The following is a 13,080-nucleotide window of genomic DNA, read 5'->3' on the forward strand; positions in this document are numbered from 1 at the left end:
CTGAATACACAAGGACCCAGAAAAAGCATATGCCCTGGGGCCTCCTGGCTGACATGCTCATGCTTAGAAGTTCAATCTGTAATGTAGCCAACTATTATGAGCAGAGTGATGGGTTGCCAGCATCTGCTCCTTCCAATAATTTGCCAGGATACATCAACCTCCTCCATCAGTTTGCCATCCATTGCTTTTCTCCCAACTCTGGGATGTGAAAGAAAAACAAATATGGCTGATGTCTTGAATATTGCCAGCATTTTATCTCTGCTGTGTTCACCTGCTTGTCCTGTCCCTCTCCATGCCTCATTAGTGACCAATGGTGCATCTATAATAGTCTGATAGCATGACTCCATGTTGCTTGTTGTCCACCATTTAGCAGGCTCCAGTGATCTGGGCTTTGTTGTGGAACAAGACCTTGGTCTAGTTAAATGTAGTTAAGACTTTAGTGACTTCAAAATATAATCACTATTAATTTTTGTGTGGGATACATTAGGTATGTACCTACCTATCTTCACGGAGCATGTGCAGCTTTGCATGTTAAGCTCACATAAATCTTAGCACCATCATGACAATAGGAACAACATGGTGTTTGCAAATGCTGCTCTGCTGCTCTCCACATTTAATTGGGAATAAGCACCAATAAGGAAACAGAAAAGATACTGTGGTGACATTAGTGGACCCTGTCATGCCAAAGCCTTGCCTAGCTGCTGATCCAGAGCCTGTTTGTTGCTGCCCCGATCATCTGCTGCTCTTTGGGTGGTCAGTTCAAGACACCTGGGCTGTGGAGCCCAGGACCATATCTCTGCATCATTGTCTGTGGCACCTTAAAAGACCCACAAATTCACAGGGCTTTTCAAACTTGGGTCTCCAGCTGTTTTTGGACTACAACTCCCATCATCCCTAGCTAGCAGGACCAGTGGTCAGGGATGATGGGAATTGTAGTCCAAAAACTGCTGGAGACCCAAGTTTGGAAAGCCCTGCACTACAGCATGAGCTTCTATTATAAGCTTATACTATATACCTATCTATCGTCATGTCTTTGGGATACCTGTCCCTATGTGTATTCATAAAATGTTTGTGACTGTCAAATAATTCCATCTTTATCCATGTTTCTGGGTGACTGGTTACCACAATAAGTTTCCCATGTTGGCACCATCCAAGTGTTTGCTGTTGCTATAGCTGGAAGTTCTTTTTAAAAAATGCTTAGATAATTTGTATATTCCAGCAATACTTCTGATTGGTCACACACATCTGGGGATCAAATGCTGATCATTACCAGATTGGGTAATGTTGTCTGCTGGCATTTACCAGAGTGGTAGTAATAAGTTATATCCTAGGATTTCAACAAGGCTATTTCTAATTCTCTCAAGTTTCCATTTTTCTTACAGATGGGGCATTTTTTTTTTTCAACCATCCAGACTTTTAATCTCCTTAAATGTATTGCATACATTGGTTAACTCCACTCAAGATATATTGCAGCCTGTTTTGTTAAAATCTGCACATGCACGAAAGTGCTTGTAACATTTCTGAGTCACTTTACCGCCTCTTAAACACATTACAGAATGAAAAACATTGTCCCAACAATACACTTTCAGGAAGAAAAAAAACTGAGGCACTCTGGGAAAGATTTCTTTCAATTTCTTGTTGAGTTTAGTCACAACCGCCCTAAGCTGTCTAAAGAACTGGAGTTATGTGCTGTTGACATGGGAAAGATGCTGAGGGCTTTTCGAACTCCTTGCAATTCTTCTGACGAGATGTCCGACACCAGAGTAGAAATGTGGCATGTTGTGCCCATGATTTTATGACCTGATTTCTCTTCACTAGTTTACTGAACTCCCAACATTGTAAGGTTAGAGTGGGCACTAGGCAAGAAAATGTGGTTGAAAAACCACCTTTCTCTGGAATGGAAGCCTCAGCAGCAACTGCCTAAGCCCAACGAAACAAATCTTCCCCAACAGCAGTAGTAGTATCTCCCAGATCTGTATTACAAAGTTACCGCTGGAAAAAGTGGGAGGATAAATTATGCCAGAATTGCCCGTACTGTATCTGGCCTAAGAACACAAGCAATTTCAAGGGCTGTCCAATTTTTGCTTCTTTCAAGTGCATTATCTTTGCTTAGAACAATTTGCTTTGGTGAAACAATTTGCAGTGGGTAACTGGAATATCACAGTTTCCACAAAGAGCCATGAAAAGGTGGTCAGACTGCAATATAAAAACAGGATCAGCAACTTTTTCTCTATTCTGTAGACACAGTGTTCAGTCTTGGATCCCCATTATCCCTCCCCACTGGCTAAAGTGGTTGGGAATTATTATTATTACTATTATTATTATTATTTAGAGAATGATGGGAGTTGTAGTCCGATAGTACGGGGGAGGGGGGCCAAAGTCGAACACTTGATATAGACCAATTCTCATGACTACTTGGTGAAACCTCTCTCCTTCAATCCAGTGAGGTGGTTTTTTGGCCATCCCAGAATGGGAGTATCCAGAACAGAAGTAGCAATCCAAACACAGAGCCATTGATCCAGCTCCTGCAAAGTAGAATGTCACAATTTCTGTAATATTAACTGAAACCATGCACCAAGTGGTCTGCCTGGCAGGCAACCACTTGGCCATGGTGACATGCACATAAATTTACTGCAGATTAGAAAGATTAGAAAGAAGCTGTTAAAGAGATTGGTCTTGGACCTCTGGGACATGCCCTTCTTTAGAATGCACACAGGAGAACAGAAACTCTTCCCCATTTCAATCACATTCCTTATCTAAAATTAAAAACTAGCTGCTTCAAAGCGAACCTTGGAACATCATTGGCTGCCAAGCACTATCCGTCTTGAGGCCGTGTTTTGGTAAAAAAACCAAACTGCACAGGGCAGCTTTTCAGTAATTTTGTCCCTCCCCAGCCCCCTTAGACAGAGAACTACCTGTAGCAATTGCCAGTCAAAGAGAAACAGGCCCATCAATTAAATTATACTTCCATATACAGTAACAACAGGGTGGAAGAGGGGTAGACAGAACAAAATTCCAATTCAACATTTTCAAGTAGAAAATTCCACCGCTGAATTATACACAGATGAAAGCCCAGTCCATTTAAACAGCTAAGGAAGGGTTGTCTTTGGAACAAGAAAAAGTTTAAACTCTCAGGTGTTGTAAAAACAGAAAGGCTTGTTTCTGAATCCTTGCATCCACCACGAAAAGAAGCTGTGTGTGGCTGCTGAGAATGGCGGCAGTGACAGAAGCCCGGCTGAGGGGGTGAAATGAGGTACCATAAGGACAATGATTTGAAGGGGGAAAAAGAAAAGTTCAAACAATGTTGGGGTGGCAGGAGAGCAGAGACTGAGGCTCTAAAATCTCTCTGCTTTTCAAGCCTACGACATTAACCTCTCAATGCAAGGCTGCATCTCCTACCTACAGTCAAGAAGAAGAAAAACAGGTGACAAATTCCCCCCCTTTTAGCCTGTACTCTTAGTGAAACACATAGTACAGAGCAGAAGAGATGCTTGGGTTCAGGCCTCCCAGCTTGGTCTACACTAGCACTGAGTCATGAAGTGAGGGCGAATGCTATCCAGCCGGCGGGTTAGGATGTCACACCCAGTATCTGTGACCAGAAGTGTGTGTTCAAACTGGGCAGAACGCTTCCCGTCTCGCGTCACAGCAGTCCAGCCATCAGGCCAGGTCTCATCTTGCCACCCACCTTCACAAATCATTGGTTCTATTGTAAACGCATGGCCAGGCTTCATTACACCAACAGCCTTATTTTTGGCATAATGTGGCACATTGGGAGCTGTGTGGAAAAGCTTATGAATCCCATGCCCGCAGTAGCTCCGAACTACGGAAAATCCATTGGCTTGAGCATGTTTCTGTATAATATTTCCCAGCTCTCTATATCGAACACCAGGTTTCACTGCATCAATGGCTTGCATTAGGCACTCGTATGTTGTCTGAACTAGCCTCTTTGCACCCTCGTCAACTTCCCCAATGTAAAATGTCTCATTGAGATCCCCATGATAACCATTACGATAAACAGTAATGTCCACATTAACGATATCACCCTCTTGTAAGCGTCGCCTGCCTGGGATTCCATGGCAGATCACTTCATTTACTGACGTGCAGCAAGACTTAGGAAAATTATAATAATTCAGCGGGGAAGGATAGCAATTTCTGGCAATGCAAGCTAGATGAACAGCGTGGTCTATTTCTTCAGTAGTTACACCTGGCTTTACCATCATCGCAGCAACATCTAATACCTCTCTAGCAAGCCTACACACTATTTGCATCCCTTCTGTATCTTCTGCAGAAAGAATTTTTATCTGAGAAGTTCCTTTAAGAGCCTGCTCCGATTCAGACATGCCTAGCGGGTGATCAGCATAATCCGGCCTTTGAATGTAACTCGGCACAGGTCTTGTTGGCATCAGTGGATAATGTGGCCTAAGTTTTCCAGTATATCGATAGCCAGCCCAGGGATCTGTGTTAATGTCACCATCTACAGTCCAGGCAGAAACCTCCCGCTTCGCTTTTTCATCCTTTGCTTTCTTGTGTAGCAACTTGTGAGTAGCCCAGCTTCCCTTAAAACATTCCTGCGAGCAGAAGTAGGAGCCCTGGATGCCCAGCTTGATGCAGGTGGGGCACTGCAGCTTGGCCTCGCTGCTGCAGCCCGACGTCTCGCACACCCGGGCCTCCACGGCCGCCATGCTGCTTGCTGGAGGAGCCACCGCCGCCGCCGCCACAAGAGCGGCCCAGCCAGGCGGCGGCAAACCGGGCTACAGATGGGGCATTTGAAAATTGGGCATTAAAATATTTAGAAGCTGATGTAAGTGAGCGATGTTAGAACTAAGTGCTTCAAATAACTACAAGATGCCTTGTTTAGCAAAGAACATATCTACCATGTTGGTTAGCATCGCACAAAAATAAAAGATACAGTGGTGTAACTGAATGGCATAATCATTCTGTTGATGTGTTAAGTTTCGCTAGTTTTCCTAAGACTGTATTATCGTTTGCTTTGTGGTATGTTGCATGGCGTTCTTTTCTATCCTATCATTTTAGTTGTTATATAACTGTTCTTTCACTTCATAGTGCAATTATAATATGGTCAACCTGAGTCACGTCAAGTAACTGGAGCAATTGCTATCTTTAAACGGTTTCATATGTGGCCAGTCATGTGACTCCTGCTTTTGGCATTGTCATTGGCCGCCTGAGTTTCTCTCAGACAAAATATTATAGTACAAAAGCAACAAAATTCCCTTCACTGGATAGCCTGGATGTCATCAGAAACTACGCAGCACTTCAGTAAAAATGCTTGAATGATGATGAAGGTAGAATAAAGCAGTTAATTTGATTTTGTGACATGTTGTATGACCTCTTCAAATCAGTTGCTTGGGGAAAATAAAACCCAATATTTTACAGTGTACAGTGATACCTCGGGTTAAGTACTTAATTCATTCTGGAGGTCCGTTCTTCACCTGAAACTGTTCTTAACCTGAAGCACCACTTTAGCTAATGGGGCTTCCTGCTGCCGCTGCACGATTTCTGTTCTCATCCTGAAGCAAAGTTCTTAACCCAAGGTACTATTTCTGGGTTAGCAGAGTCTGTAACCTGAAGCGTATGTAACCTGAAGCGTCTGTAACCTGAGATACCACTGTATTTTTCAACTTTAACTCCATAAGAGTGACCTGTGGTGGTAGGGTGTGTCATTTTAGGGCCCAATTTTTTTGTAGATTTCTTCAGTGATGGGGCTTAAAAATGTTTTTTGAGTGTGAGGAATTCAAATCTGCTATTCTTTTTGTGTTAGGATGTTTAACTTGGCAAATCTACATTTGGTTAAAAAGCACATAAACTGCTCCCAAACAACCCAAAGAATTTTAATGTTACCTACTGAATATGTCAGGGATGCGGGTGGTGCTGTGGGTTAAACCACAGAGCCTAGGACTTGCCAATCAGAAGGTCGGCAGTTCAAATCCCTGCGACGGAGTGAGCTCCCATTGCTTGGTCCCTGCTCCTACCAACCTGGCAGTTTGAAAGCACATCAAAGTGCAAGTAGATAAATAGGTACTGCTCCAGCAGGAAGGTATACGGCGTTTCTGTGTGCTGCTCTGGTTCGCCAGAAGTGGCTTAGTCATGCTGGCCACATGACCCCGAAGCCAATAAAGCGAGATGAGCGCCGCAACCCCAGAGTCGGCCACAACTGGACCTAATGGTCAGGGGTCCCTTTACCTTTACCTTACTGAATATGTCAGATAATGTTATATATTTTTTAGTTTCTCTGCATAAAACATATCCTGCTAAGCATACTACATGACCTTGTAATCACAAAACTACATTAGAAAGTAATGACATCAGTTCATAAGAAATGTAAACAACAAGTTTCATCAAGTCTTGCTTGGTTTTGGACATCAGCTGCCGACTTGCTTCTGGGCCTCTGATGTAACCCTCACGTTTCTCATGCATACACACCCTGCCTGCTTCCTCTGTGGCTTGTTTCACACACCTCTCATAGAGTGAGTGTGACAGGGCCACTGTGGAACTTGCATGGGCTCACCAATGAACTTCTTTCCTTCTGCTGTAGTAGGTTTACATGTCAAAGGAGGTTCATATACCCCATCAGAATTGCTATTAGCTCTCACAGGGATGAAGTACCAGGGTTGATGAAAGGTGTCTTCTTTGGACGTACAGAAACATCTCCTAGTCTAGTGTGTCATCATCTCTGTCCCTCAAGTCAACGATCTTTTGGACACCAGCTCTCCTTTCCTCACAAGTGTGTCTAGATTATTACTTCATTGAATGCATACCATGCGGAGCGCTTGATGGCTGGCAAAGCAGCATCTACTACAGCCTTCTTTTGCAGCCTAACTCACTGCAGCTGAAGCAAGATGTGGCATGGGCCTTCCACCCATTAGTGTTTTACTTTGATGTTGAAGCAGCAGGGCTAGCACATGCAAGCAATGTATTCCACTATCAGTCTTAAGTTGATGAGGGCTTTGCCCTTAAGGCCAAGTTTTGAAACAAAGTCTGTTTGCTGTTGTCAACCGGCTGGAATGGCTTACTGAAAGAAGAGTCTACAACCACCCGAGAGAGACCATTCCAATGTTGAACAGCTCTTACTGTCAGCAAGTTTTTCCTGATGTTTAGTCACAATTTGCTTTCTTGTAACTTGAAGCCACAGTGGTTTTGTACTTTTTATTGATGAGAACGTGGCTTTATGAAATAGAGATGTTAAAATAGAAGCTTGTGGCAACACAACTTTTATTTATTTTATTTTATTCGTAAGGAAAGCTAACTGCAAAGTTACTCTTTTTTAAAGTTAGTGGATCAACAGAGGGCAGCACATTCTTAAGGGTACCCATTACTGGTAGTGCTAGGAGAGAAAACAAAATATATATCAGTCTAACAACATTCCATGGAAAAACTGTTTCATTTGTTTCTGTCTTGTAATGCAATGGTTATAATAAATCTTCCTTAATTACCCGTATGAATTGAGTAACATGAGATGTTTACTGCATTGCCAGGAGATAATGAAGCGTGGGCATAGCAAAGTGAATGGTCAGTTCAGATTTATGCTTTATTGTTAAGTTTAGTTCCTTGTGCAAATTTCTTTCAAGCTTTAATAAATATTTATATTTTAGTTACTAAACAGACCCAATTTACCTTGTAAAAACATATATATATATATATATATATATATATAATTTGCAATTACGGTCAGCACAGGGAGTTGCTGTGCAGGAAAACACCTGCAGACAGAAAATAGCATGCTTCTTCTGTGATTGCTATGGTACAGTGGCCAGAGTGTTGGAGATCCAGGTTCAAATGCCCTTTCAGTCATGAGGCACATTTGGTGACCTTTGACCAGTTGTTATCTCTCAGCTTAACCTAGTCATCTTCCTTGCAGGGATAAAATGGACCATTCATGCTGCTGTGGACTCATGGAATGATGAGAGTGATGAAAATGCAATAGATAAAACTCTTGTTCCTTGTTCATTATTGTTTTAGTCCATAATTTTTAAATGCCCAGCCCACTTTTTACCAATCTCTTGGTGGATTTGGGCTTCACAAAACAGAAGGTCAGCACTTTCGAGAGCCAGTGTGGTGTAGTGGTTAAGAGCGATAGACTCGTAATCTGGGGAACCGGGTTCATGTCTCCGCTCCTCCACATGCAGCTGCTGGGTGACCTTGGGCCAGTCACACTTCTTTGAAGTCTCTCAGCCCCACTCACCTCGCAGAGTGTTTGTTGTGGGGGAGGAAGGGAAAGGAGAATGTTAGCCGCTTTGAGACTCCTGAAGAGGAGTGAAAGGCGGGATATCAAATCCAAACTCCTCTTCTTCTTCTTCTTCTTCTTCTTCTTCTTCTTCTTCTTCTTCTTCTTCTTCTTCTTCTTCTTCTTCTTCTTCCCTTTACCCCTAAAAGACACAAGAGATGCCAAAGGAAAGGTGACCAATGGCATATAGCATGCCCCAAATGTACATATGTGTGGGACATACTTTTGTTATTGGCATCCATCTGTCTTGAGAGACAGTGGAGTGTGCCTCCAAGGGTCAAGTCAAACTGTGGTCCAAAGGAAAGCAGAGCAATACGTTTGGCACCAGCTTGGCTGCAGGAGTTGCAGGAAGGAGGCTTACAAGGCACCATCCAACTGTTTTAGGGACTCCACTCCAGATTTGTGTAGCGTTTCTCCTTCACTTTTGCTTCTCTCAGATATATCCCACAAGGCAGCAGAGTTTTAGGATCAGAGTTTTCCTTCTCCTAGATGAGCTATCTTCCCAGGTTAATGAGCTCCATCTGCCCCTATGTGGGATGTATAATACTACCATATTAATATGAGGTGTTGTTTTTGCCTCCCATAAAGTTGCAGAGCAGTGAATGGCTTGTTTCTGGTGCATTGTGACTGTATTGAAGTTTATCGTCTCTTCCTTTTCAATATAATGCCTTTCCACAAAATAATGTTCAATTTTCAAGGATGCATTACTCCACAGAAATGAATCAATGTTGCCCTCTCAAGTGCCAGCCTAGTAATGTTAAGGAGAGCTGTAAATGCAGGTGTTCCTATATCTTGTTCTCATTAAGACTCCCCTGCTCATTATTGTCTCAGATCCTTGACAGCACCCAGCAGTAATCGTCCCATTTTGCAGCTGAAGAGGCATACTTAAATTATTGCGCTTTAAACAATGTTCACAAGTGATGTGCCAAAGTTATGATGAATACTTCTTAGGGTGATATACAGTGGTAGTCCTCCTACTCAGAAGAAATCAATGAATTACTTTTTCAGTCAGTCTACTCAAAGTATGAATTAGTTGAATATCGCCCATATAAAGCTCTTAAAACCTTTTAAGTATTGTACATAGGGTAAAACAGAGGTGGGGAATCCTCTTTGGATTTGTGGGCCAGATTCCTATCTGTCCTTACCCATGTGAGCCAACTTTGACAGGTGGGAAGGACAACCCACTTGTCAATCACCTGAAGTCATTTTGTCATCAGATCATTGACAGGTGGCTTGGCACACCCTTGCACAGCACTTTCCAAACACCTGACTGTCAGCACGCTGTCCGGCATTTGGGAACTGCAGAACTGCAGCCCTATGCTTGGTAAAAGATAAGTCAGTCCCTATCTGGAGGCTCACACTGTAATATATACAACACAAAAGGAAAAAGGAATGGGGAGGGAAGAGGAAAGCAAGCACTTGAGCAGAGTTCTGTTTGGCAGCAGACACATCTAAGCCAACTAGAAATACAAAATTTAGTATGTTCAAAGTTTTTTTTACTTTTGAATCAGAGTTTTTGTTCTTATTGAGGACTGGATAGAAATCCATCTATATAAATAACTTAGCTACGTTCTATAAAACTGAAGATGATACCAAGAAGCCAGTTACAACTCTCAAAAATCTGAGCATTCTTAAGCTCCAATGATTTTGGAGCCCAATTTTAATGGGAATATTCTGCAAGTTCTTCAATAAAATTTTAATGGGAATATTCTGCAAGTTCTTCAATAAAAATTCTGCTGTCCATTATTAAGTAATAAGGAAATACATCAGTGATCTTTTAGGCCCTTGCTTAAAAAAAGTAGCCTTTTAATATTATAGCACGTTATTTTCTGCTTCAGAGTTCTCACTTCCCTTTATATGTGTGCAGTTCTGATTTGAATACAAGGGCTTAACTGAACTTACTCACTATATTTCTATACCAATGCTGAGAAATCTGATTTTCAGTAAATGGGTAGAAACCAACTGTTTTTCATAAAAATATAAAATAGCTGAAAAACAACACCCTTCTCTTTTTTTAATTAATGCAAGTGATTGCACACATAGCAAAAACGATTAATGTTGAGAATATACAGCCTACAACAAATTGCCAAAACAATGCCAAGCAATTGTGACCATGTCTAATCAATCAATATATGATTCTGTTAGCGGTGTCCTGGTATTAATTACCGTCATCTTTCGGAAAACTTGGCGTCCATAGTACTACCAAAGGATGGAGTGTTTGAAAAGATTTTTTACATAACAGAGATCTTCCAGTTTATGAAATAACTATGCTCTTTTTCCTCACTTCAGGACATATGACCCTGTTCCAGGGATCTGAGCACTTAGAAAGTTGAAAATACTTCAAAGCTAAATCGCTTTCTGAAAAGGAAAAAAAAAACCTCTTCTAAAAATATTTGGAGAATAAAAACCCTATAAAACCTTTTAATACAATAAACACAGCTGATTTAGAGCTAGACAGTGTTAGTTATGTGTTCTGTTCTGGATGTTTTGATCACATGCATTTGCTAGAGCAATTTTAACCAATTCCAATGGTGTAGGCAATAGAAGAAAACTATTTATGAGCTGTTGCCATTATTTATTTTAATTGAGACATGCTGTCTTTTGGAAATTGATCCAGGAACATTTGTACATATGCCAGAATGTTCACTAGTGTTCTCCTCTTGGTTACTTTTGTAATGAGAAAGTATATTTCTGGTATCTTATTCCAGCAATATGGCCTTTCATACCATACCACAGTTGTCAAAGTCAGCTCTCATAAGCAAGGTAGGATTTATTTGGTTCTTCCTCAACTGACAGGAAGCACCTTTGTTGGCTGTGACCAGCAACATTTCTAATTTAAGCCAACATAGCATCGCGTAATCATATGCTCTGCTTTTGAGATGCTAAAGCTGAAAGGTTTTCAGAAATTTATCAAAGCTAACATGTGGAAGAGACAGCAGCACATAGATTGAGCAGATCAGAGATGGTGCAAAATTTTAAATGGTGAAATAATAATAATAATAATAATAATAATAATAATAATAATTAATAAATATTATTATTTATACCCCGTCCATCTGGCTGGGTTTCCCCAGCCACTCTGGTTGGCTTCCAACAAAGTATTAAAATAGAGTGGTCTGTTAAATATTAAAAGCTTCTCTAAAGAGGGCTGCCTTCAGATGTCATCTAAATACTAGTTTGGAAAGCTTGTCAGGCTAATTGCAGTTAGTTTGTGGCCACGTATTCTTAATGTTGATGTCTTAAAGTTATATCTTGCCTTTTTTGCATGTTTTATTAGTAGTTTGCTAATTTTGACATGAGGATGCTGTGAGAAACATATGGGGTAATGCTGTCTGCTAAAGGGTCCAAATAGTGCTAGTTTTAGTGCATAGTTAGAGCCTGACAACAACTACTTGGTTGGGCAGTATAAAAGAGAAGCTGGGTATATATTTATTCCTTTAAAGCATTTATAAGCTATCTTTCCTCAATGAGTCTAAGGAGCCTAAATTCATAAGTTAAAACAATAACAAGCTTAACATCAATTTGACAATAGCATTGCATGTCATAAAGCAGCTATAAAACACTAAAACAGCATAGAGAAAACAGTTTAAAAACAAAAACACAGCATCCCTCACAAATAAATTAACCACAGCTATTAAAACCACTTCAAAAAGGGAGCAACTATTTATGGCCCCCAAACCTCCCTTTGACAGGTTTCAGCCATCTTCTGGAAGGCCATTAGGAGGGGGGGGGCGAGGTGAGCTAAAATTCCTTTTACGGATTCTTTTTTAGATGGCTTAAACGCGGTGATTCAGTGTGCCTAATCCTCCAGGCAACACAGGGGAACCAATTACATCCATGCTGGTTCTTGTTGGTTCAAGGGCAGGCTGGAAATCAGCACAGATGGCACGTCCAAAGGAATGACAGCTGCACACACACACAGAGGCTTCTGGGCTTCTCTTTCTTTTGGTTCTCTCCACCCTTACCGACCAATCTCAGATTCAAGTTTAGTGCTATATCACTAAACCAGCCTTGGGGAAAGCTGATGTCTAGACAGCCCCTTCAGCTATTGCAACAAATAAAGTCACAAGCCCAAAGGTGCACACGGGCAGGAAGTGCGCCTTTATGCTATTTCAGTCTCAGACGTCGTCTGGTGGTAACAAGATATTCTTTAGCTTTATGAAGGCATAGTAAATTGACCTACAAGAATTGGACATTCCCCCCCCCCTTGGACTGTATACAAGGGGTGAGAAAGAAAGAGCGAGAGTGAGAGAGCGCACATCACAACCCAGCTTCCAGTTTGAAAGATGACTCCTTTGTTGGATTGCATTTTTTTTTTTTTAGCTGAGCTGATGGACAAGAATGGCCCCTCTCTTCAACATATACTTAATTCCTCCTTCCTCCCACCTACCCTTCTAAAATAATTGTAATGTTCCCGAGGCTTTGGTGTAGAATATGTAGCCACCTTTTGCACCCGCGCTCTGCTGTGTTCAGGACAGTCCTTTGGAAAGCGATATTCCGATTCTAAATGGAGCACCCTAATGAACAGATGCTGCTAGTTTGTTTTGAAGCATGTGAACGGCATATTTTTATATGTCAACTGTCGCCCAGAGGCACATGCTGTCCTTAAACAGGGCACAAAGCTCCCACTTAGCTTCCAGCTTATCAGACACTATTAAAAGCCAGGACTTTGGGAGCTTGGAGTTCCACAACAGGAGGAAAATCAAAGGGCTTTTTAGTGGCTTCCTCTCTGATCTGTAAGAATATCAGGAAATGGGTCTTTGGCATACTGGCATTAGACAACTGCTTCACCTACCGCTGCCTAGTAGTTGCTTATTGCTGGTACAGAAAAAGGTAAT

General features: G+C 41.6%; 1 pseudogene across 1 annotated transcript; it reads right to left on the reverse strand.

Annotated features, from left to right (window-relative positions):
* Positions 1 to 1,390: 1,390 nt before the first annotated feature.
* LOC307223470 (methionine aminopeptidase 1 pseudogene) lies at positions 1,391 to 4,745 on the reverse strand (annotated as a pseudogene). The gene has a single exon. The product of its transcript is annotated as a methionine aminopeptidase 1 pseudogene (transcript).
* Between the last annotated feature and the right edge of the window lie 8,335 nt (positions 4,746 to 13,080).

This window comes from Podarcis cretensis, assembly GCF_951804945.1.
Source record: "Podarcis cretensis genome assembly, chromosome: 1".
Taxonomy (NCBI): domain Eukaryota; kingdom Metazoa; phylum Chordata; class Lepidosauria; order Squamata; family Lacertidae; genus Podarcis; species Podarcis cretensis.